The 22,171-nt window shown below is 41.1% G+C and overlaps 1 protein-coding gene across 7 annotated transcripts in view; it reads left to right on the top strand.

The window, feature by feature from the left end:
* Chl1 (cell adhesion molecule L1 like) overlaps window positions 1-22,171 on the top strand; it is a 192,125-nt gene that overhangs the window by 36,291 nt on the left and 133,663 nt on the right. For 5 of the 7 annotated variants that reach the window (XM_046425670.2, XM_046425672.2, XM_058573013.1 and 2 more), the window contains exon 2: window positions 10,504-10,581. The exons of the other annotated variants lie outside the window; for them this stretch is intronic. The gene's annotated coding sequence lies outside the window, so the exon portion shown is untranslated. The remainder of the gene's footprint in view (window positions 1-10,503; window positions 10,582-22,171) is intronic. 7 annotated transcript variants of the gene reach the window in all.

Here is a 22,171-nt window from a genome sequence, read left to right as displayed (position 1 = left end):
CACTGGAAGACCCTTCCTCTCTTTTTAGTTTGATAAACTGGGCCATTGTATTACCTAATCTAATAACTATGTGGCTTTTGAGACAAAAGTGTTTTTATATCTTAACATGTTTATTATGATGCAAAAAAGTAAATCAGGACCATTAAATGTATTTCATTAATTAGTCTTCCATCTCTCTTTACTTCTTTCCTCCCATAAGTCTTTAATACATTCTCTCCACTCTGATCCTTTCTGTACATATGGGTACATAGAATTCACATTTTGCAAAATCAAGCTCATACTCTACATTCAATTCTGTATACTTGGTTTCACCTGTATCTAGTATCATTATCTTCTAAGTAGCTCTCAGCATTCAATATTCTTTGAAAACAGCATTTTAAAGCCATAAGCCTTTCTAGTACATACCTAGATTTAAAGTACTTTACTTCTCTTTTGAGCATTTAGATTGTTATCAAAATTTTGCTGTCATAAGTATTACTCAGTAAACACATTGTTGCACATTGATGTTTGAGCATGTCTTGATATGCTTTAGTCAAGTCAAGCTTCATTTCTAGATGTGTGCAAATTGACTCAAGCCTATGAAAGTGAAAATGTACATTAGACAATTTATGAAGGCAAATGTTCATAGTGTGTACAGCAGCATATGTATATATACATTCATGTGTATATGTGGGTGTGTGTGTCTGATTGTGCTTAGCTGCTGCACATGGTGATTATCGATATATCACTTGGGCAGGGAAATATACTAAGATAATAGTTACAATACTAAGCTAGAGGCTGGGACTGCAGCTCAGTGGTAGAGCAATTGCCTTGCACCTGTGAGGCACTGGGTTCCATCCTCAGCACTCCATAAAAATAAATAAATAAATAAATAAAGATATTGTACCAACTACAACTAAAAAAAGTTTAAAAAATATACTAAGCTAATACTAAGTTAATAGTAATCATCTTTGACAGATTATTTGATTTCTTTATATGTATGTGTACAGAGGTAGTGTTGAAAAGCATGGACAGAGTTGTGGAGTGTAGTTCTGTTCAAGGAATGTTGGAGAATTCAGCTCTTGATTTGTTTTGAGGAGCTAGACAGGGAATGTCAAGATTCTGAGGCCCAGACTGAAAGAAGTCACAAGTCTCGTGGAGGGTGTTCCTCTTGAAAGCCTTTTAAATTTGTTTAATTAGTCATACATGACAGTAGAATAATGCATTTATGCACTTTGATGTATCATATGATATATATTTGATATACCATATGAAAAAAGGTTCAACATCTCTAGCAATTAAAGAAATTCAAATCAAAACCTCTAAGATTTCATCTCACTCCAGTCAGAATGGCAGTCATCAAGAATACAGGCAACGATAAATGTTGGTGAGGATGTGGGGGGAAAGGTACATGGCTGGTGGGACTGCAAATTGGTGCAACCACTCTGGAAAGCAGTATCGAGATTCCTCCAGAAAACTCGGAATGGAACCACCATTTGACCCAGCTATCCCACTCCTTGGTTTCTATCCAAAGGACTTAGAATCAGCATACTGTTGAAATCCTCTTGAGCAAACACTGGGATCAAAGCAGCAGGTGAAATGACTCAAGTAGGAAACAGGGAATAATATCCGGGGATCAGATTTATTTAAACAAGGTCCTATTTTGAGGACATAGCCACCCCCCACCCCCCGCACCCCATTCATGGTCATTCTTGACCATAGCGCCGGACACAGAGCAGTCAAAAAAAATACATACTCGAATGAATAAACAAAGACCCCCTTGTATGATGCTTTTGCTAATAATAGCAATGATAATTTCTTTTCACGTCTAAATATGCCTGAAAGGCTTCTAGGCAGTTTCTTCCTTTTAATATATTTCAGTGTGACTTTTAACGAGTTGTAATTCTGTTCTTTCATTGTGATTGAAAATGTTTGTCACTGAGCTTGCAGCCGTGAAGAACAAGAGTCTGCCTTAAAAGCACACCTATGCTTTGATAATGGCTGTGGCGATGTTTAAGGCTATCAGAGTTATAAAGCTCCATTGTGGAGATATGATTAGGGAACCATCTTGATGCCCTTGTTTATGCATCTTTGAATGAGGACATAAAAATAATACATATATGTCTGCCTCTGGGGGCTGTAAGGATGAAATGAGTTTAGTATCCTGGAAAGCTCTTGTCCTGTACCTGACAAGTAGCCCAACATGCATGTGTCCTCTTCCCCTTGCTAACAGAGGCTGCCGATGCTCTGAACTTGCTCATGGTCAACAGGTGTGATCAGGCCTAGTCACAGGAGCCTTGCCTCCATGTGGCTGTTGTCACATACATTCTGGATTGTTTATTTCAAAGGCTTTCTCTATGGATTATCTCCAGACTGGGCCCTGGACATTGTTAATGGACATTCTGAGGAGGCAGTCTCCAGTTGCATCAGAAAATAATGTAAAAATCAGGGCTCGATTCTGTTTGAAATCCATAAAAGGTTATCTGTTTGATTTATTCTTAATTTAAAACACTGACATGTTGCTTCCAAAAATCACTTCAAACATGATTTCCTCTGAAGCTCACGCTGCCTTCAACAGGAAAGAAAAAAAAAATAAAACAAAAAAACAAGAGAATGCTCCTGCCCTGCTACTCCAGGGTGATGTAGGGGAATTTTAAATTGACTCTCTTCCCTCCAATGGTTGATGAGTTTATAAATAAACAGATGATTGACAGATTGACAGGAAGAAACCTAAATTTATTAGTGAGCTTGAACATGAGAGCCGCACACAGAGAGGGTGAAACTCAAATGGAATTGAAGCTTATGGGGAGTCAACAAAGGGGTAGGGGATTAAGGTCTAGGGGGGAAGGGAGGTGCCAACAGGTTATGGAGGGTTGGGGGGGAGGGAATGCTTACTGAGCAGGAATTGTTACCCAGGTGCAATCCTCCAAGCAACAGCTACCTGTGGTCATCCCCATCTGGACCAGGTGTCAGAAACCTAATCTCTTCTCCCTATGAAAAGATCTTTTCTAGACAGGAGGAGGGTGGACACAAAAGCCTGTTCCCATCTGCTGGCCCTGCACTTCATAAATGTGGTTTTCCTTTATAGATGTAAATTTTCTTTAGAAAAAGGCAGCCTTTCAGAACCAGCCCTGTGGATCTGCTGAGGTCTGAAGTTTCTCTGAGTAACAAACTTGAGGTATACCAAAGAGATATATTTGGGATGGGATATTTTACTCTCTACAAAGAAGGAATCAGCACCCCAGGAGTGGTGGGGCTTTGAACTCTCATGGTTTGGAAAAGCACCAGATCTTTCCCTGTCACCTGGGCTGGGGACCCAGGCTTTCTGGTTTGACTGTACATCTTGGCTGAAACTTGTAGCATTTAGGGTCTTCCTGGTTCTTCAGTTTTCCTGGTTGGAAGATGCCCCTTGCTTTCAGGAAGGATCTGAATTTCCCATTGCCCCCTGGACTTCCACCCCTGGGAATGCTGTTAAGGTGAACTCCTTACTGATAGGAGCTTTATCATGTCCACATTGCATTGTGATAAAAAAGTGAAGAGTGAAGTTGTCCTCCCAAGGGGGACTATCATGGTTAATTTGAATTGTCAACTTGATTGGATTAAGAGATGCTCAAAATTAAGAGACTGCTGTGTGGGTCAGGGAGGATATATCCAGGAATGATGGGCATGTGGGATAGCCAACGGAAGTGGAGACCCTCCCCTTCAGCACTGTCCAATAGGATGGTGGCTTGGATGGAATAAAAGTTGGAAGAACAAGGAAGCACCAGCAGATGCAAGCTCCATTCTTCTTGAACGGGTTCTTGATTGCTGCTGGGATCCTCTGAGGACACAGGACTCTCACTTCTTCACATCTCCAAAGCAGGCTCTGCCGGTGATTCTCCAAGGAGTTTCCAGAAGCCTTCGATGTTGGACTAGGGTTGCATTGTTGACTCCTCTTGTTCTGCACAGTGAACGGGTTCCTCCAGCTCTCCAGCCTGCAGATGGCCATTGTGGACTCTCCAGCTTCTGGTCACATGAGCCAACCTAATAAACCTTCTTTTTATCATTACACTACCTGTTGATTCTGTTCCTCTAGAGGACCTGAGTAATACAGGGACACAGCTCATTCCTTCATTCCAGTGAATATTTATTGATTACCTATTGGGTAATATTTATTGATGTCCCTATTGGGGTTTGACTGTTCATCGTGGCTGAAACTTATGCTGGAGCTGGATCAAGAATCCAGAGCGACAGGGTGTTTCTGACGTCATTGGATTTGGGTGCTTCTAGCCCTGCACCTGGAAGGAAGAGAAGATAGTGCCTTAGTCTTCCAGAATGTTTTCAAATGGTAGAGATGAAATACTCACTCTCTTTCCTGTTAATAAGCTATGAGTGTTCCAGTCAAGAATATGTATCAACTTTTCTGGAAGCTATTTCTAGAACATCTATGACTTATGGTACTGTAACAGTGGTCCACTTCATGCTTTGAATAGAGATAGCCCTTGTTGTTCTGCCACTGAGGCTTATTTGAAGAGGGATACGTTTTTTCTCTTCTCCCTCTGCCAAGTTAATAAGTGAATCTCAATCCCCCTACAGGGAACATCTGGAATGTGGCCTTTGAATAGGTATTTTAAAAGACCTCTGTTCTCCCTGATGGGCAGAAGGACTGCCTCTGGGACAGGAATCCCCTGTGCTTCTTCTTTGCTAGCAAAATAGTAAAACTTCTTTTTCTCAAAACTGTGTCCATGTTATTAGGACTGAGCTTTCGGTAACAGTAATAGAATTCTTTTGTGTATGATTTTACACTCCCCCTCCCATTTTTTTTTTCCTGTATCTTTTTTTTCCACTTTTCCCCGAGGTACCTCCTCTCTCCTAAGTTTTAACAAACTGTACAAAAACAGTTATGTTCACATTTTCTGCATCCTTTTAAGATTTTATTAGTTGTGTTGATCTGTTCGATGCATTCATCTTCCCACACTGAAGGTTTCTGTTTTTACACCTTCTCTGTGTGAGGATTCCCTTGTGCCAACATCTTCAGTAGCTTCCATATCCTCCTTATCTCCTTCTGGGTTCATTTTCTTCTACTCCTAGATTTTCCCTGCAATAGTGAATTGTAGAGGCCACTCAGTTAACATTCTCAGGTTGTGGATCAGGATTTGGAGGCCCCCGCGAATGAGTTTAGAAACTTTGTAATAGGCGGTAACAGAGGTAGAAATAAAACTCCTGAGAAGCTCCAAAGGGCCTTGGAATACCCTGCTGATCTCTTATTTTGCTCTAGGCCTCTTCTATACAGTGGAACGCAAGCCGTAAAAAAAAGGATAAGGTTTGGAGAAATAATTCCATTGTAGTCTTTCTTCTTCCCAAAGCATCCCAGGGCACATGACCTGAATGATGGATGGTGTCGATAAAGACAGAGGCTTTGGAGTTACTAGAGGGGGTTCCTGTCTTGGATCAGCCACTGAGTCTCACTGCAACTTTGCACATTTTACCTAATCTATTCGAATTTATTTAATTTCTATAAAATTAGATTCACTAGGACTCCATGTATGGTATACTTGCATTATATAAGATAGTGTATCAACTGTTTAGCATATTACTCCAGACATGGTGTGTCTTCAATTGATATTAGAGAGAAATCACAAATGATCTTTAATAAGGGCTCAAAACTTGTGTTTTTGTAAAAAAAAAATACTCAATTAGTGGTCAAAAATAGGGACAATTTTATTCTCGAATGCTTTTTCAGGAGTCTTCTTAGGAAAAAATTCAACATTCAACATTGTCATATTGCTCAATATAAGGTTTGGCCTGTGAATAATTTCTACAAGCAAACACTACTTAGCACATGTTGTTTGCATTTCTGTGCATCATTTATGTTAGTTTTATCCAAAAATTTCTGTTCCTGTGTTCATTTTTGTTATACTCTGAGTTCATATTCCAGGGATTATTACACACATCATGTATTATTTCCTTTCTTCAAAGACAATCATTCAACAAATCTGTACTGAACATCTTAGCCTACACTTAGAGGGGAAAGGCCTCTTTGAATTGCATCAAGAGCTCATTCCTGCCAGGTGAGATTGGCTGATGGCAGAATTAAAAAATTTAAAAAAAGATGTTTTGTATTGTATTTTGGTATTGACCCAAATATTGACAAAAAGATGAGATGCTTAACTTTTCATAATGGTTTATTTTTATTTTTTTTAACATCACTAGAATGTTTCCAGCATTTACAGATCAATTGAGATTAAGTAAATTTTTAAAAGAGAGAAAAAAAAATACTCTTGATGACAAATACACTTACCTAAGATGGGCATTTTCATTCAGGGGACACCTATTGAGCAACCAGTATTTGACAGTTTGACATTCACTGTGCTTGGGTACACAGGAAGTAATAATTAATGAGACTTTTCCCCCCTGGCTTTGAAGAACTCCTAAGTTTGCATAAAACACTGTAAAGAAACCCTTTTCAACCTTGTGAGGATAAAGACTTGCAGCTGCCCAGCTGTGGTGGGCTTAGCAGCTGTCAGGTTCACAGATCATCTCCTAGGGCACCATGTGACATCCTGTCCTGGCTTAAGTTGGAGTGGGGACCTTCCAGCCAAGAGAAGCTGGAGGTCACTCAGTGCCCCTCCTGGCCTCATTGCCTGCCCCAGGTTGATGGTGAGGTTGCTGCTGCCGCCACACCCGGCTGTTACTAAGCACCCTCTAGATCCCAGCCCAGGAAGAAGCATTTTTGATATGTTAAGTCCTGCTCCTTAAACCCACATTGCAAGAAAGAGACAAACACCTCCATCTATGTGTGAGATCATTGGTGTTCTGAAAGATTGCCGGAGTGTCCTAAGGTCGCACAGTAGGTGCACACTTGGCTGTATATTTGGCCCTTCTGACTCTTTTTCTTCTGTGCTACTGTGTCACTTTTGACAGATATTATGATGGTAATGTGCTGCCTCCTGTTCCCTGAGAGTATGACATTCGCACCTGTGACTGTCAACTTAGGGAACTAGGAAGTGCCACTCACTATTAATTGTATGCATAGCTTTTATGCATTCATTTACTAATTCATCCAAACTATATTTAGCAAGCTAGTCATACTGGCATTATCAAGATACGGAATTCAGGATCCATCCTATGAAATATGAGGGTGAAACTAATAGGAACGTGTGTGATAGCCATTTGGTCTTTAATTTTGTCAAGAATGGAATCGTGATGTGTATAAGATGATATAAATTCATTGAATAAGGAGAATATACCTTAAAATGCTTTAGAAAGGTGTCGTGTTGAAAAGTGACCCATTGTCTTTCAGTAATTCTTACACAGTCAGCCTTTCCTGCGGCCACACAAGAGATCTACTTTCTCTGTCTGGGCAGCTGATGACGTCATAGGTTTGATGACAGGGCTGTGGTGGGTGAGAGATGCCGTTTTCAAATTCTGGAGACAATTATATATCTGCAAGATGTTCCTGTTCTGAGGATGTGTGGACCTGAGTTCAGCTGATTCAGAACTACCTTTTCATACCTGCCTAGGGCACATGTTGGTAGAGTAACCCATTGGATCTATTTCTAACTACTACTTGTTCTTGAGAACATTCTACATCTTCTTGTAATGTACTTTCTGTGTATTTTTCCTGAACCGAGTAGAATTTAATTTAACTAGTTGTACCTGAGCTGTACATTCTCATAGTCATGCTTTTTTTTCCCCCCATAAAAATGGCAAACAACCAAGAAGCATCCTAGTAAGCTTTGTCTTAGTATACCCCTGAATTCTTCAGGTTTGGATTTTCATATTCCTATCAGTCTCCCCTTTACATTTGGAAGGCATATTTCTTTGTATCTCTTAAGTAGAAAAAACCTTAGGGACATTGGAAGAAAAAAAAATACTTTTCTCTAATAACAAAAAATAAGACATTTGTAGTCTATATGAGTGGTGGTGAGGGATAGGGTCACTATTTCTAGAGCAAATAAATTCAGAGTATCACATATCCTTCTAATGTAATAAAAGCAGAATAAAAAAGACATTTTCTTAGACTATAGTAGTATACTGTGCTGCATGCTCCCTTAATTGTAATTTTCAGAGGCTATAGTCCTACATATGTATAACGTAAATTTTGCACAGATATACGGGTAGGCTACTATATGCTATAAGAATGCAGGATAGAAGTCAGGCGTGGAGGCAGGCATACACTTGTAATTCCAGCAGCTCAGGAGGCTGAGATAGGAGGATCATGAGTTCAAAGCCAGCCTCAGCAAAAGTGAGTTGCTAAGCAACTCCGTGAGACCTTGTCTCTAAATAAAATACAAAATAAGGCTGGGGATATGGCTTAATGATTGAGTGCCCCTGAGTTTGATCTCTGGTACCCCCAGCCCCCACACCCTCCCAACCCCACCAAAAAAAAAAAAAAAAAAAAACAGGTTAGAGGCAGAATTCTTAAAAAAAAGTAGATAAAATAACAAGTATACGTGTATGTGCATATTTTTAAATGTTACTTGTGCATTCTAAAGGATTATCTGCAAGTCTCTTTTGAAAGCTCATGTACCTGTAACATGAACAGAGATAATTCTTCATGCTTACCAAGTACACATGCGGGTGCACACACGTGTACACATGCGGGTGCACACATGTGCACACATGTACACACACACACACACAGTCATTAATGCAAGTGTCTTCTCAACTGAAGTTGAGATTTCATCGCAGGCTGCTCCCTGAGCATACAGATAAGTCTCCATGCCCAGCACCGCACAGCAGTCTTTAAACTCCTGAGAACGTGGGTGGTGGAGCCCGAACATCGATCTCTGTGCTCCTGGGTTTCCTTGACAGGAATAAAAATGTTGGGATCCCTTAGGATGCTTGCTGTGGAAGCTGTGTGACCTGGATGGGTTTTGGAGGGATGTCTCACAGAGATGTAATATTGGAACAGTCAAAGTTGCATCCCAAATGTACAATACACTGAATTTATGACATTCTTTATCACCGAGGTCCATAAAAATCACATGCTACTTTAGGTCATTTAACTTTACTCTCAGCAAATGGAACAGGAGGATCAGGTGATCTCACTTGGAATCCACATCTGCGAACATTGCATTTTCTGTATTTCCCACTGAGAGACGGTTGTAACACATCAGAGCTGGATACAGCAGAGTGGAGGCCAGGTTCCATGGTCCTTGGCTTGAATACACAGTTCTTTCAGCCTGCAGAAGTCAATAAACATGTCTGCGCTCTACAAAGGGCACCGTGGACCCACTGTTTGGGAGCCACATTCGATGCTGTTTTGTGCATTTTTAGAGGTCCATAAGCAATTTTAATTGTTGTGGTCATGCAAGTAATAAAAATGGTGTCAGAAGTAGGACTGATGGAATTGAAATGAGGCTACTGAACCAAAGTAGAAAGGACACAACACCGTCTGTGCAGAATGTCACTGGGTCCTTTGGAAAGCATGGGGACTTTTCTAACACTTACCAGCCTTTAATTTTTCTTCCCAGTGCTCCTGTGTGAGGTTCTCTCCCAAGGCGCTGCAATCTGTTTATAACTTCTTGGCATCAGTTCCTGGAAGAAGGCCAAAGAAATTGTCAAATATTGCATGGGATGCAAGTGGCTTTCTTGGATTTTTGTAGCCTTCGTTCTTTCTCTTAGGGCTGAAGATATTACAGTTTTCTATGTCTCTTAATTAGTAGTTTGTACCCGACTGAGTTAGGAATAATAGATGAAATTTAGCCCTTCTGAGCGGTATTCATTCAATGATGACAACTGGTTAAAAAAAAAAACAAAAGCACAACGTTGACTTATTTGGATTCTGGATGGGTAACAGGAACCCTTAGCTGGTCAAAGCTGTGTTCATGGGACAGCATTAGGAAACAAGCTTATAAACACCCTTAGTGACTGACAGCTCATCCTCAAATCATCTGGGAATCAGCTGCAAGAGGATTGGGTCCAAGGTTTCCTTCATTTCACGTGTTGATTGTTCTAAGACGGTCGGCTGGACGTGAACACACTTGCCTGGAGAGGGCCTCTTGATTTGAAGGCTGTGCTTCAGTCCATAATTGAGTCCAAAGGAAAGGCCTTCTGATAGAACCCTTCCCTTTTTCATCTGTATTGTTTCCTTTGGACTCGTTGGTCACAGTAGCCAACCAAAGGAGGTGGCTATTGTTCAGAATAATTCCTGGAGACCTGCCAAGGAGATATACAAATGGGGGTCTGGTGCAAAAAAAATTTGAATCTGCAAGAGAAGGCACATCAATAATTCTTTCAATGAAAAGTGCAATTATGTGGCTGTTTCCTGCAGGTCTGCCCTTTCTATGACTTCTGTTATTCCAAGATAGAAATTTACAGGATTTTGTTGTTGTTGTTGTTGTTTGTTTTTTTTTTTTAAACAACAGAACAAGGCTATTGCTTGGGTATTAAAGTAGAAATTGGAGAAAGGCAAGTTAAATGTTTGTGTGTGTGTGTGTGTGTGTGTGTGTTTGACAGAGAACAGGTAAAAATTGCTTTAAAAGTGGCTCCTTCGATGGAAATTATTTCTAAAATTACAACTTTCAAATCTATCCCTAGGTGCTATAAACTGTGAACAATGATCCTGTCTTAACAGCAAACAGGTCACAGTGGAACGAAGGGGAATTTAATTCACCGGTAAGAATATTTTTCCTTAATCAGTTGCCTCGTGCATTTTGATCGTATTTAATTAATGCAATACACAGCACAAGAGCAGAGCCAGAGGGAGAAACATGGAATAAGAGAGTGTAGAAATTTTGTGTCTACCAGTTTTAGAGAAGATATGGCCCAGGCATATGATGCAGTTAAGTGTTTGTTGTTTATTTTCCGAGTTCCCTTAACATGCTGACTTGTTTTGGAAAGAGCAAACCCCTGACCTTCACGTTATTTTTCTCACCTCTTGGCATATGTGAAGGTGCCCTCTCGAGGATATTTATCTAAATGTCACATTTAATAGAAAAATGAATTTGACCACTAAGTTCTCAGAAGCTTGTCTCCCTAGGAGGCTTGAGGTTTTGTTGAGGAATCTTGTATTTTTTTTTGGGGGGGGGGGGGGGGCAAACAGAGCTCACCCCTTCATGATCTGAAGGAATTTCAACTTCAGGAACTATCCCTGGAACTTGGATTCATGTGCAATCCGATCTGGATCCTCTCTTAGAGAGTTTTCTCAAACCCTTTGTCGCAATACTGAGTCAAATTATAACTGATTTCAAAGTGTTTGGAACAAACACACTGTGCTGTGGCTTTGGGGAAGCTGTTTACCTTTTTTACCCTCCATTTTATAATTTGCAAAGTTGGAATAATTCTTATAACTGCCTGCAGGCCCAGCTTAAACTCGATTGGTTTGATAACAGTTATTAGCACTGTTTGGTCTCTGGCACCGTGCTCAGTTTGGTAAATGTCAATAATTAGCGTCATTATTAGTTTTCAAAGACAATGTTTTTTTCAAAGAAAAAAGTTTTTCTTTCCCTTAGTCATATTTTAACGAATGATTTTCTTCTTACGTTCTTAACTGTGCATCTTGTGAACAACAGTATATATACTACCGGAAAATTATTATTTGATGCACGCAGAACTTTCCTATAGGTGGGTGGTAAATGGAACCTTAATAAATGTAAGATAATGTAGCAAGAGGCAGAGCCTCTGGCCTTGGTGAGTCATTGTGAGCGTGCCTAGTTCCTGGTAAGCCCAGGGACCTCCTGTGTGAATGGGGTTTATTCCAGGAATCCGTCTAACAGAAAACCACTTGGAGCAGACCTGCCCTCTCTGTCTCACTCACTGGGTTGGTATCACCTTATGGAATTTGCTCTGAGCAGGGCTTCTCTGCACAGGCTGTCTAACTCCAGTTAATCTACAGGTCTATTAGAAGATTAAAAACCCTTTGAGAGACACTGTAATGTCCTTAGGGAAAATTCCTGAAATCTGATTAACCAAATTCTTTCAGGAAGGTGCACTGATTCCATTAAAACACTTTTAGCATTTCGCTCTAAGTAAATTTCTTGTTCCTGAGAAACCTGGGTAAAGCTCAGAAAGTGAAGGGTAAGAAACAATATCCAGGATATTAAATTTTGGACACAGACGTTATGCTACCATAAAGGGGCCTTAATTATGGCAATGACGTATTAATAATTGCATCTGTGGCTCTCATGGAAATGGATAGAGAGCCACAGAACGCTCTACTGACTCGTTACCATGCTGCCTTTCCTTTGTTTTATTGAATTATATTTCTTGTGTTCTTTTTGTTTTTTGATGATTGATCAAATCATTTTTTTTATCAAATCATTATTTAATCCTACATAATACCTTCTCTCACCATCAATTTTCAGGGTGGTGTTTGAAAAAAATAAGCCATGCATCTTCCAGGAAGGGTTTAGAGAACCATAGTGCTAGAACACACAGGTGCACTTGCTACTTATTCCACATTGCTACATGCTATGCACACATGCTTACTTAATCCTTAATTAATTAATTAATATTAATTTTAATTTTTTGAATGTGCTGGGGATTAAACTCAGGGTCTTGTGCACTCAAGGCAAGCACTCTACCAACTGAGCTATATCCCCAGCCCCCATCCTTAATTTTTTTTAATAAGCTTTCTTTTTGTAGGCTTTTCCCCCTCACTATTCAGTCTCCCATGACATCTGCTTTAAAATGAATTGAAATGATATCCGGGTGCATTGGTACATGCCTGTAAGCCCTGTGGCTCAGGAGTCAGGAGGATCACAAGTTCAAAGCCAGCCTCAGCAATGGTGAGGCACTAAGCAACTCAGCAAGACCCTGTCTCTAAATAAATAAATATGAAATAGGGCTGGGGGTGTGGCTCAGTGGTTGAGTGCCCCTGAGCTCAATCCCCAGTACCCAAAAAACAAAAAAGGAATTGAAATGATCCCCTAGGCTCCGATGAGACTCTAACACACGAATACTAATTTTGTTCTTATATTTTCCAACATGCAAATTTATCTGAACTTAGAGCACCATTTATTGAGTTTCAGAGTTAGAATTTTCTGAGGTTGTTTGTGCCTATAGCACAGATTTAAGTTTATCCATGCAGCTTATTCATCGCCATACCTGAGTATAATTTATCCGAAGGGGATATTCTCTGTGCATCTTAACAGGAGGCCTAATGACAGAGGCTGTTTTTGCAGCAGTAGTTCAAGATGAAACATGTAGCAGAAGGTCACCTTGGGGCACACAGGAGACTGATTGATGGTGCTTATCTCTCCACCCTGCTCCTCCTCCTGATTTATGGACTTTGATGGGTTCTTTATATAAAAGGCCAGGCCACATGTCCTGATAGTCCAGGAGAGAGAGTGATATTTTCATTTAATCTTAATTAAGTGCTTTCACGTGAGTGGGGACGGTGGCTGGTTTCCCTGGACAGTCTGTGGAGTTGCAATGAAATATCGACTGTTTTTCAGGGACGCCCAGGTCCATGGTCGCAGACCATACATGTGTGTGGTCCCAGCAGGGCTTGGCTCCTCTGCTCTGCTCTGCTCTGGGGAGGCCAGGATGGCAGAATCTCACCTTGGAGAGGTGCACAGGGAGCTGCACACAGTACCTGTGCAATTTGGTTGGCTGATCCTGCCTCTGCCTTGCTCTAGCCATGGTCACAAGCCTTAGCCTCACTTGCAATTATATGTGTGTGCATGTGTGTGCATGTGTGCGTGTGTGCGTGTGTGTGTGTATGGATTCATCTCATAAACATGTCTTCAAAGGCAGCATCCACGTCAAATTTCTATTTGCATCATTATCACTGTGCACGAAGCTCAGGGTGTAGCAGATGCTTTGTAAAGAAAGGTCAGGAAGGAAGAAAGAAACGGAGGATTGGAGGGAGGGAGGGAAAAACCTCCTGCTAGATCATTTCCTGGATACCTGCTGTGCCCAGAAGTGTCTGGATGGCTTCCCTGGACTCTGTCAAATTCTAGGCACTCTTGCTAGGAGTTTCCCGTTATGCTGAAGTGTGGTTTTTGGGTTTTGATGAGTTGTCCTGTTCCTTTATCTATGCGCCTTCTGGTAGCCCCACCCTGGCCAGGTGGGTCCTGACCTCTTCCTTGGCATTTGTGTGAGTCTCCTTCCCTTCCAGACCAGTGGGAAATAAAAAGTGTGTGTGAGTCACTGTGCAAAAGGAAAAACCTCTTTTCAAGAAGTCCTGATCGGAAGCCAAATAAAACTGATCTCCTCGGGAAGACGTTCCCCAGGGTGGAACAATTAAGTGTAGTTTTGCAGTATTTCTTGAGAAGGGGCGGTTCAGAGGCGATCAAAGATTCCATCAAATGCTAGAATATCATGCATAAATTATTAATGTTCCATATTTGAAAATGATGCTAGTAAACAGTATCTCTTTTTTTTTCCTTTCCCGTGAATATGAATGCATTAGAGTATCTCCAAGCCCTCGTCTTGGAATTAATCATTCCTATCTATATTTGATGTTTACGCCGTTTCAATATTTATGGGCTGTGACGCTCCTTCATTGTTTACCTACTTCAGGGACATGCAGAAGCCTTGCAGGGACATGCAGAAGCCACACAGTTCCTTAGCCAACACCGCTTTTCATTCATCCTTCTTTTGGCTTTTCTTTGGATGACCTCCAATTTGCCTACATGATTTTGGTAGGAAGGTGCCAAAAAATACATTTTGTTTCATCTGGAGTTTTATGGACGTCGCTTTTCCTCAAATCACATACACAAATAAATGTGATTTCCAAGGCATGAAAATTCAGCGAGGGCTCCGAAGGGAAGCTGAAATAGAACAATATGTCCTTCGAATGCTACGGGTAGATTTTAAGGCACCAGAAAAAACAAAAAAAGGCATCTCAAAAATCAAAACATCCTAGAATGAGCACAGTGTTAAAAAATGGCATTTTTTTTCAGCCTAAGTCTATGATTTTATTGCAGGATTTCATCATTACTGTCAGTGGTAGGTTTTTCTCATTGCTTTACGGAAGTGTAATTGACAGTACAGAGAGCTGCACATATTGAACATGTACGATTTGGAGAGTTGGGCATGCGCAAGGCCATTCCTCAGTCAAGGCGATAACATGGTCATTACCTCCAAAAATTTCTTCCCGGCCCCTTTGTTTTGACTGATTTTTTTAGATTTTGATAGGTTTGGGTTCAGTCTTCATAGACATTTTCTTCTTCTTTTGTTTATTTTGCTTTCTTTGCGAACACAGAAGGCAGAATTCTTTTACAAAAAGAGGAACAGCTGCCATTGCCTCAAGAGAAAAGAATGAATAAAATGACCATTAAATCATTAAAGATAAGCATGTCAGGTGCAGTGGTGCATGCCTATAATCCCAGTGGCATGGGAGGCTGAGGCAGGAAGATCATGAGTTCAAAGCCAGCCTCAGCAAAAGCGAGACTCTAAGCAACTCAGTGAGACCCTGTCTTTAAATACAATACAAAATAAGCTGGGGATGTGGCACAGTGGTCATGTGCCCCTGAGTTCAATTCCCGGCACACACACACACACAAAAATAGAAATTATATATATAAAATAAAAAGACACAGAATCCCAGAAACACTTGGATGACCTCGTTCATGAGCAAACTATTTTGCTCTTATGTTGAAATTTAAAAGCCCTGCTCATGTAGCAACATGATATACTAGACACATAAAATGTCCACGTAAATACAAAACACAACCAAATGACTTAGAGCAAAATCAAATGAAAGGAGAAAATTGTGTTTCCTCAAAAAAAAAAAGCCATTTTCACCCTAAGGCAACCCATGCTGGGGAAAAATACCATGTATAACATTGACAGAAATCATAGACCTCCCCCCTGCACAGTGGTTGGAATTGGGTTGCACAGGTGGGCAGGTACTCGAGGCCTTGGAAGGGCAGCAGATCCAAGAAATTCATCACCGTTCTCACCCCAGAGCTGGGCAGGAGCTGGCGGGGGCAGCCTGCATGCAGCCTCGTGATGGAGTGTGGAATGAGGAGGTAAATCAAAGCTTCCCATCAAAGGCTCATGTAGCCTGTCTTAAGTGATCATACAGAGAAAGGCAGCCCCATGCACAAGGTTCGAAGATGAGTGCTTTCACTTATACCACAGCACCCTGCCTTATAGCATGGGAAAAAAAAAAAAAATAGGAAGGGTAGAAAAAAGGAAAAACACACCACAGCTATCTGAGAACCCTGTGCAATATAATCTCCCTTTCTTAAGGACAGCATGCACTGTTAGAAAAATGAGAATGATTTTTCATAGTGTGTTTTGAGTTCTTCTGCCTTTAATATTATGAGGACCCAGCTCGGCAGGCTTGGGTAGCTGATATGCAAGAGACATTCTGGAGTCTCTTCTGTCCACTGCAATTACACCCCTCCCCCTTTTTTTTTTTGGTACAGGAATTGAACTCAGAGGCACTGGACCACGGAGGCACAACCCCAGCCCTCTTTTGTATTCTATTTAGAGACAGGGTCTCCCTGAGTTGCTGAGTGCCTTGCTTTTGCTGAGGCTGGCTTTGAACTCAGGATCCTCCTGCCTCAGCCTCCTGAGCCACTGGGATTAAAGGCATGCACCACCATGCCCAGCGGTTACTTTCCATTTTGATGTGTGTATTACAATTCTCTTTGCAACTACAAGCTGCAGGTAAATAATCCTATATTTGAGAGATTATCGTCTGTTAAATTTCAGTTGGACCAGGGACCCCGGTTCTATTGCTAACATGCTAATTGTTAACTTCTTTCTAACCAGCTATCTCAAGCCTCATAACAGCATTTATTGTTTTTAGTATATACTGTGGCTATAACAACTTGCTTCACTGTACGTGAGTGTTCTACAGGAAAAGAAATAAAACTTTCCCTGTACTCTCCTCTTTTTGTGTGTGCCTGTGAATTAATCTATCAACAAACAACAACACAAATTAGGAGGAAAGGTTTACCCATTTTATTTGATGTGAATGATTTAATTTTTATGTGCATAGAAGCTGTCATAGAAAAAGAAGAAGAAAAACAAAAACAAAGAAGCAGTTAGACCCAAGAGGTTTATATACCATTTTAACAAAGGACGATACACTGTGGAGAAGTGGGAAGACAGAGGAGAAGGTTTTGAACTTCAATGGGCAGTGCATGGGAGAAAGTAGACGTGTGTAATGCTCATGGAAGAGGAGGGTCATTTAGGACAGTTTCTTCATGCAGACCCACCAGAGTACCAGCTTTCTGTCTCCGGGGTAATGCTTTTCCTCTTGATACAGAAAGAGGGGAGGGGAACATTATAAAGGGAGATGCATGTCCCATTTTTAAGCAGAAAGAAGGTGATATGGGGGCTTTCTAGGTTTGCTGCTTTTTAACTGCCTTTGGCTCAAAAAAGTTCTTAAGCCAGTGTGCCATTTCCAGGTGCGTATTCTGGTTTCCTTCAATTCCTGTATTTTATATTCTCCTGTCTTCGTACTATATATATATATATTTTAGATGGTTTCAATCCCGGGCAAATTTCAAAATGGCAGTGGAAGTAGAATGAATCTCCTTATCAGTTGTCTTTCCATTTGTCGGACTGTAGGACACTGGATGACCTTCTCGGAGTGCAACCTTTTTTAGGAACATTCATTCGTGGGTTTCCCTGGTTGTGCTGTGACTGTTAAGGCTGGGCTGAGGGTAGAGTAGCAAACAGGAGTAGAAAGGGTTCTTAACCTCATGCAGCTTGCAATCTATCTGAATTGCCATGCAAACAGGAGGAATGTTGCTCTGTTAAGTGCTCCAAGAGAGTCAGATGAGAATTTGACTTGCAGTGATCAGAGGCTTCTCTGATGAAGTCAGAGATAACAAGAAAACTAGGTAAGAATATAGGGATCAGAGGATCCTGCTGATTAGCTCTTATCAGTGTGCTTTCAGTCTTCTCTCTCTCTTTTTTTTTAAACTGAGTTTTGAACCTAGGGGTACTTTACCACTGAGCCAATCCTCAGTCCAGTTTTTTTTTTTTTTTTTTTTTTGGCACTGAAGATTGATCCCCAGGGGTGCTTAAGCACTGGGTCACATCCCCAGCCCTTTCTCGCTTTATTTATTTATTTATTTAGATACAGGGTCCTGCTGAGTTGCTAAGTGCCTAAGTTGCTGAGGCTGGCTTTGAACTTGCAATCCTCCTGCCTCAACCTCCCACGTCACTGGGATTACAGGCCTGTGCCTCTCTACCTGGCCTCCCCAGTCCTTTTTGAGAGAGGTTCTTGCTAAGTTAGTTTAGGGCATTGCCAAGTTGTTGAGGCTGGCCTCGAACTTGCAATCCTCTTGCCTCAGCCTCAAGAGTGTTATGTGCAAAGTCAGTGCCTCCACAGCAGAGGGAAGAGAGCTACAGATAATCTACAGACTGAGAATGGACCTGAGAGGCAGAAAACCCTGAAACTGCCAGGTCTTCTAATTTGGCAGTTTCTGATTTGAGGGTTTTGAACCAATTGGTCAACCACTCTGGAACTCAAGCTGATGATCTGTAAAAGAGGGATCATAATCTTGATCTCAGAATTGTCTCAATTAATGTTCCTGATAATTAGCCTCTTCCTCTTTAGCATCACACTGTGGGGATTTTAGACGGATCATTTTCAACTCTACCTTTTAACTTCTTTCTTTTATCAAACGGGTGGCTACGGAAGGAAATAATTTCAAGGTACCTTCCTGTTCCAACTTCCCATTTTTCCCTAAGCATATCCAGAACCGGCAAGTTCAGTCCAGATATTGTAGAATTAGCACAAGTGTTGTTGTTGTTGTTGTTTTTAAATAGACTTCAACAAAGAAGCATAATTCTACCTTTACGGCAACTTTACTTACATCTCCTTAATCCACATTGTAGCGGTTTCTGTTATCTTAGATTCAATTTTGGAGCACATATTTCTTGCACTAAAAAGGCTTTCAAGTGTTTCCGTGGGACATTTAGTTTCCTATCATGGTTGGTTTCTCCATTCGTTCTCTTTATCACCGTTTTACAGTCCTGTTTCAAATGAATTCACTTTTTTTTTTTCAACGAAAAGTGTCCAGCTGTGTTGAAAATTGGAACACAAGGAACTGTAACATCAAATGGTAAGAAATCAGCCTTCAGGACAAGTTTTCAACCACCTCTGTCTGTAAAGACCACCAGCAACACCCCAAAGCATGTTTTTTCCCCCCTTATAAAATATAGAGTATTTCTAAGACTCTTGCATCTGAAGTAAAATTATATTAAATTCTAAAATTAGAAAAGGGTCAACTATTTCACCCACCTCTCAGTTCTTACTGATTTAAATATGTAAATGTTTAGTTTGATTAGCGCGCCCCTTCTCATTACTATTTATTCTTCATTTACATTACGATGCTTTAAATTTACCAAGTTTGCTTTTGATTATATTTATGCCAAACATGGAATTTTTTTTTCTTTTGTAATTCCACAGATATAACAAAGAATCCAGGTACATTTTTTTTTCCTAATTGGTATCTTAAAATTTCTTCTCATGATGAATACACTAAGTGTCTCTATTCTATCCTTATCCTTAGGGGCTAGATATTATATACATTAAATAGGTGGTTCCTGTACTATCGGCCCTAAATTACAGGTTAGAAAATAGAGGTTGACTCACTCAGTCGACTGTACATTTGCTGATTTGAGAGTCAGACCTCCTATATAATTCTCCTGACTTACAGAGCATTTCCCATTTCACATTGCTGAACTGATTTCCCAGCATAACCCAGGTTGGGCACCTGCAAACCCCTACATGATCTGTTTCTGCTTAAACTGGTCAATCTTTGTTTGGTCAATCATTCTGGTAGTAAGTGGTATTTCATATTGATTTACCTTTTTGTTTTTCCTTGTAATACTTCCCGGTTTATCTTCTGCCTCTGTCCAAATAACCTTTTTGTTTGCGAATGTCCAATTATTCCGCTTTCATTTTGGGTGGAAGACTGGTGAGCATTGATGAATCGAGCTAATGAAAGACTATCGTGACTGTAATATAACTGTACAGACACCTACATTAGCAAAACCTAATTACCTCGCGAGTCTGAGGCTTTGCTTTGGGCATGTGATTGAAGCAGGTTGAATTTCACCTTCTGTACTCAGAATATGTGGTTTTGCAAGTTACTTGATCTCTTTGAGCTTTAGTATCTCATCAGTAAAGAGCAGATAATAGTAGTTTTTTTTTTTTTAATAGATCCATCCTTATAATTGTGTTATACTTTGTACAGCATAAAGGATCAATATTAATAGCATTACTTTCATTGTCCTGGTCACAGGGGTGAACACATGTCCCAATATAAGACAAAGGTGCACATTTGATCACCTGGTCATTCAGAGTCCTTCCCTGGAAATGTGTGAACCCAAGTTGGGTGCACAGAATTGGTCTCCTGGACAACAGAAACAAGAAGACAGACTGAAGGACTTGGATTCTTGGACTCAGGGGACCCTGAGGCTCCCCCATCACCACTATTCTTTTGTTTTTGCTTTTGGACCATTGAAATCCCCTTATATTGGGGTTTTGTGACCCACTTATGGATTCCAGTAATACAACATGTTAAATACATTTTTTTTATTGCTCATGTTCTTTAAGTTAACACTTATTCCTAACATCATCTTTTTAACGATTTATTCCTGTGGTGGTTTTCTATCTACCTATGAACTGATGTGTAAGCACCATTTGGACAATGGAGAACTCGCCGTCCTCTTCCATCCGCTAAGAGAAAATCCTTAACACGTGGTACACACTTGGTGTATTTGGGGTGAATAAATAGATGGCGAAAGAAAGGAAGTAACAGTCTTTTAAAGGGCTCCCTAATCAGAACGGCACACCTAGCATTTATCAGGCACTTGTGTTGAAACCGCTGTCCTATTGGATATTGCACACCTTTGGAGGTCAGTGGAATTGCCTTCATTTTGCTAATTGGACAGTGGCCACATCCTGTCCAGATTTTGCTATATGAGAACCTTTTTACCCAGGTGCTGGCAGGGCTGCTGTTGGCCGGCCTTCAAGCATCAGCCAGTTTCAAGGGATGGCCTCAGCTGAAGGCCACTCCTTCATGCTCCAAGCCATGTCCCCTTTCCAGGGCAGCCCACTCCTGGTGCTTGATGTGGCAAAATAAAGGTCCAGCAGCTTTGGCCCAATTCTGAACAGCTCTAGGGGTCAGCGCTGCTTCAGATTCCGTGCAGGTTAGATGTGGATGCTGCCTCCTGTCTCACTCTCTCTGTGGCCAATTAGTCTTCCTTCCTATCCCTTCCCTATAGACTGACCCCATATTTCCCTGAGTCTGCTCCTGGGGAAAGCAACCTGGTTTATTAACCTCCACAGGCCCCTGCCCCAGCTAGTAGCGAGGTGTACACTGCTGTGACTAAAAGACCCAACCAGTGCAATTGTAGGAGGAAATGTTTATTTGGGGGCTCACAGTTTCAGAGGTCTCAGTCTGTAGACAGCAGGCTCCATTCCTCAGGGCTGGAGGTGAGGCAGAACATCATGGCGGAAGAATGTGGCAGAGGGAAGCAGCTCACATGGTGATCAGGAAGCAGAGAGGGACTCCACTCTCCAGATACAAATATATATCCAAAAGCCACACCCTAATGTCCACTCCCCCCAGCCACACCCCACCTGCCTTCAGCTACCTCTCAGTTAATCCCATCCATGGTGATTAAGTCACTGATTGGGTTCAGGCTCTCCTAACCCAATCATTGCTCCTCTAAACCTTCTTGCATTGTCTCACATGTGAGCTTTTGGAGGGACACCTCACCTCCAAACCATCCCACAAGGTCTCTCTTAGGACATAAAGTGAACAGAGGCCCATCAGAGCTGGGACAGACTGGGCGTTTTCTAGGGTCTTTAAAGATGAGCTGTGTAGCTGGGACATAGGAAACCAGAGGCAGAGACATTGATGGCGCATCCGGCACCAAAGTGTGTGGGGTCTTATCAGCATGTGTCTCAGGCTGTTTCTGCTGCTTTAATAGGAAACTGTAGATGGGATACTTAATAAAGGATGAGAATTTATTTCTCACAGTTCTCGGAGCTAGGAAGTCCAAGATCAAGGCACTAGCCTCCAATGAGATCTTTCATGTTGCATTTTTTCAGGGGAACTTGGGGTTTGTTATGCAGTACATGGTGGAAAGAAGAAGAGCAGGCTTGCCAAACACTGCATGAAGCCTGTTTTATAGTAATCTTAAACCCATTTTGGAGGGGGTAGCGCTGTTATGATTTGAAACTGAAATGTCCCCCAAAAACTCATGTGTTAGGTATTGCAGCAAGGTTCAGAGGTAGAACTTTTAGGAATTGATCTGAGGGTGAGCATTATAACCT

This window comes from Marmota monax, unplaced genomic scaffold (genome assembly GCF_021218885.2).
Source record: "Marmota monax isolate L192 unplaced genomic scaffold, Marmota_monax_Labrador192_F-V1.1 WCK01_AAM20220418_F8-fsc00028, whole genome shotgun sequence".
Classification (NCBI taxonomy): domain Eukaryota; kingdom Metazoa; phylum Chordata; class Mammalia; order Rodentia; family Sciuridae; genus Marmota; species Marmota monax.
The sequence above is the reverse complement of the archived record's forward strand: the minus strand, read 5'-3'. Positions and strand labels throughout refer to the sequence as shown.